This window comes from Polychytrium aggregatum, assembly GCF_025602895.1.
Source record: "Polychytrium aggregatum strain JEL109 chromosome Unknown BJ171scaffold_208, whole genome shotgun sequence".
NCBI classification, from domain to species: Eukaryota; Fungi; Chytridiomycota; class Chytridiomycetes; order Polychytriales; genus Polychytrium; species Polychytrium aggregatum.
The window spans coordinates 21,316-25,964 of record NW_026516410.1 but is presented as its reverse complement, the minus strand read 5'-3'; positions in this window follow the sequence as shown (position 1 = coordinate 25,964).

Sequence of the window (4,649 nt, the reverse complement as noted above, 5' to 3'; positions counted from 1 at the left end):
ATCAACATGGCTTGAACCCGGGGGTCGTTTCTGGCTGCGATGATGTGGTCCAGAGGAATGATATCATTCCAGTTCTCAGGGCGATCCCAGGGATGAAATGCACTGGAGGAAATGCGCAGGATTTCCTGGCGTGCTATCATGCTACCATCCCTGTACGCACTGAGTAGGCTGTACTGATAGAACGTCTTGCAGTTTATCGATCGAGGGAACCCAATTGCGTGCTTCATGCAGTAGAACCTCAGGAGGTTCCTGTCCCTTTCAGGGAGACTGTGTCCCGACGATTCCGACAACCAATGCCAGACGGACGATGCATGGGGCGCATCTCGAATATACCCGTATTGGCAGATGTTGTAGATTTCCTGGACAGTGCTGCGATACCCGGCGCGGGCGCATTCGACCAGGAGATCCAAGGCCTGGGTCGGGTTCAAATCAGTACCTCTGCCATATCGATAGCATTCGTGGAGAGTGAACTTGACCTTCAAGTTGGATGCGTCCAACGACTGTAGCCACTGGAAGTACGCCTGGTTGATCTCGTCAGATGGTGATCCGAGGAAAAATTTGCGATGTTCGAGGAGGAAGTCGTCGAGCGCATCAGATCTGTTCCTCAAGACGGAAAGGCTTTTGCTGATGCATTCATCATTCCAGACCTTGTCCTCAACCACCCACATCGCAGTGGGGACGTGCTTGACCTCGAGGAGTCGTCGTACGATCTGGATTTCGGAGTTGTCTCGGCGGATACGAGATGCGACTCGGACGAACTCGGCTGAAACCACGGATCTCGGAATGGACTTGAGCCACTTGACGTTGAAGGGAATCGATCCAGCGGGGAAATACTTGACCAGCTGGGCGCAGTCGGCAGAGAGAAGTCTGGTGTGGTGTTGCTTGTCGAACCACTCGGCCCAGATACGAATGCCCACAGTCTTGGTCGAGAGCAGAGTCCTCACGTCGCTGGAAGTTGCCTTGAGCTTCACGAGACTGCAGGCAGGGAGCATCTCGATCAGCTCGGGGATCGAGAGGACGGTCAGGAGGACAGGGTATGTCTCTTCGATTCCCAAGGAGATCAGCTGCTCATGGAGGCGTTGGCGCTTGGCAGCACGGGTGCTCATCGAGCGGGTGATGCGCTTGGTAGCCTGGGAGGACATGGCGATGAAGGAGAGCTGGTTGGATGGGGCCCTCCAGCAACGCACACTGGGCTCCCTCATATACCCCATGGCCAGCGGCGCCTGGGAGACGATGGTGGCCAGGTGACAGGGTGTCCAAGCCCAGCCCCTATCTCCGCCGTCATCCCGGGCGCTGTGTTCTGCCCCTTCTCTCTCGCCATCTCACCAACCCCAGCTCCAGCTCCTACACGATTACAGCCTCGCCCGATGCCTGACACCAGCCACCTCGTCATCCCTATGGACTTTCGCTCACGCGACCTCTACAAAACCGCCATCGGCCCATCACCCGCGTCCAAATGGACCATGGTCGAATCCTCTTGGACGCAAGAGAAGCAGTCGCTCGTGCCAGGGGCGATCTCGAGTACTCTGGCTACGCCCGCCCCACCACCACCGGTCAAGAAGGTGTTCGCAGGATGATGATCGCCAATATCTGCACCAGAACGCTTCCTGGCATCCCTGTGGTCTACCTCAAGTTCAACGACAGCACCACGCCTCAGCTTCCCTTTGTTGATATGAATGGTCTCGCTGCGATCCGCCAGCGTATCGAGCCTGGCTTTCGATACCCAATGTGAGCTTCGAGGGGCAGATCAATACACCCGCATTTTCGCTTGTCCATGTCGTTCCGATTGGTGTGGCGTCAGCGGCGCGTGTCGCAATCTCCGACTCCGTTGGGTTCTGTCCGATGGGAGGTGCCTTAGCGACATCCGCCACCCCTGCCATTGATCTCGCATCCCAGCTTCAGCTCCAGCTCCAGCAATGCCTGCTTCCAGATCCAAGCGTCGTGCTCCTGCCCAACGCAAGAAACCAGCGCCTCTCCCGCCCAAGCACACCACGACCGAGAAGGAGGAGTGTCCTGTCATCGTCATCGACGACTCGGATGCAGAATCCGACATCACCTGCGACATCGATCCATCGGAGGTCGTCCCGGGAACGCCAGTGTCGCTCGCCGGTCTTGCAGTCGACGATATCGTGCCCGTCGAATTTGGCATCGATCCAGGCTCGACGACAAGCGTTGGAACCGCGAAGGGAGGAATCGCTGTAGCCAGGCCCCAGATGGTCGAGCAAAGCGTATGTGCTTTGACCTCCGTGCAGCAACCAGCTCCCAGGGCAATGAAGAATCGTCGCCAGGCGGTTCCGAAGCCCGCCGGTGCAACGATCTTTCGTGGGCATCCACTTCTCGAGCCCTATCCTCAAACCAATGCGGATGGAACGGTGAACCCGATCATCGTCTTGGATTCCTCTCAACGACAGCTTCAGTGTACACCCCTTGGCCGACTTCACAAGATCACCCTCGGGAATGGCCAAATATTCTGCGATGCTCGAGAGGTCATTGCACTATCCGACGACAAAATGTTCGATGGCTATGATCCCGATGGTATTGAGGATTATGCCTCTGTAGCCTCGTCGATTCGACGTAAATGGGCAGAGACCCTCCATTTCGTTCCTGCCGCGTATGTCAAGTTCAAAGGCTTGGCAAACCCCCTCCCCTTCGTGGACGATCGTGGGTATATTCAGATTTTGCGCTGTGGCAGAGGTGAAAGATGCAAGGCGCTGAAAGGGAAGTTCGATACGCTCATTGGCGAGGTTTTTGGGCGATCTCGCAAAGTGCTCGAGTACCTCCAGTCTGACGACCATGGAGATGACAATTGCGAGAATGAAAATGCAATTTTTGTGACTGGAGTGAGGTCGCGCCAATAAATATCGCTCGTATTTCATGACTGACGCCTGTGGGAGTACTGAGTCGCGATTGAAAGTGCGTTGGGGAGCTCATGGGATGGCGATGGTGCAGCGCCAGTCATGTGTGTGGCGGTGCACAGACAAGCCAGTTTGTGGCTGGCATGCGGGGCTGCGCACCAATTCGAACCACTCAGGTTCCAGCCATACTGCCATCGGGCGACGGTGCGTCAACCCCGACCCCCATGGGCGACATGTCCCGCAGCCTCCGTCCCCGACCCGGTTCAAAAGGGTGCACCCCCGCCCAAGGTGGTGCCCTGCCATCTTCGCCCGCCGTTTCCTCCTTCGCCAGCGATCTCTAGCCTTCTTTTCTACCCCATCATGCCCAAGACGAAGCGATCTGCTTCTGCTGCCGCCCCCCGACCCAGGAAGAGATGCGCTGCTGCCCCGGCCCCAGTCCAGCCCGAACCCATCAATGACTCGATCCCTTCCGATCCTCCCGTCGAAGAACCGAGCGCTTCCGATCTTCCCGTCGACACCGAGGTTCTCATCACTGTCAGCCACGAGATGGAGGATGAAGATGCAGCCACTGCCGAGCATCCCATCGGTCAGGAAATCGAGGCTCCCCCCACCACCTCAGAAGCGTCTACTTCCGACTCAACTACACGCTTCAACGGCCACCCGCTCCTTGATCCGTATCCCTTGGATATGCTCCCGAACCGTGGTATCTTGGCCGACGGGTCATTCAATCCGATCATTGAGTTGAAAGATTCCGCTAGGGAGCGAATCGAAACTCTTATGGGGCACGTTACGACCGTCACTCTTGACGACGGCCGCATTCTCTCGGATGCTCGCGAGGTGATTGCTGCTTCGGATGGCAAGGACTTTCACGCATACGCCAAAGACTCGACTGATGTGGCGGCCAAGAATCGCAAGAACATCAGGAGCAAATGGTCCAAAACTTTGGATTATGTCCCAGCCGTTTACATCAAATTCGATGATGCGACTAGAGAGGTTGCTTTCGTCGATCGTCGAGGGTATATGGATATCATGCTTAGGGGTATCGGAGAACCATCCGCAGTCGAGAGAGAAAAGCAGTTGCAAGTCATGATGGGTATCTATGGAAACGATGCGTCTGTTCTTGCCGAAACGACGAGGGAAGTCAATCAGGAAATCAACCGTCCTAAGAGCGAGAATAGAATTATCATATTCATGAAGGGTGCCGAGTTCGAGAACGCTCACCGTTGATGAATACAATTTTATTACTGTCTATCCAATAAAAAACGGGACACCCGGTTTTTGACCATTGATCAAATATTTTGTTACCCAAAACCATCGCGCGCTGACCATGACCATTCGCCACACATCCGACTTTCGCACCGCCGCATTGCGATGCTACGCCCTCATCCATAGCCTGCGTAAGGTCGCCTCCATATTCAGTGTATCCAAGAGCACCATCCATCGATGGCACCGAGGATGCAAGCTGGATGACCCATCCCGGGTCCCAGCTCGCAGATCCACTTTCTTCGAGCAGGCATGTCCAGTCATTCGCACCCTGATTGAACAGGACCCGTTCCAGACTGGTCCTGTGTTGCGATGCAAGCTCGAGTCCATCCTCCAGAGGAAAGTATCACTCTCACTCTGCCACACTGCCATCCACCGAGCAGGTCTCTCACACAAGAGAGCCACACACCTCTACAAGTCCAAGCGACTGGATGAGCGAGTAGCACAGTTCAGGGACGAGACCTGCTCCATCGACCCGCACCGACTCGTCTTTGTTGACGAGACAGGGATCAGGATATCCATTTTCCCACT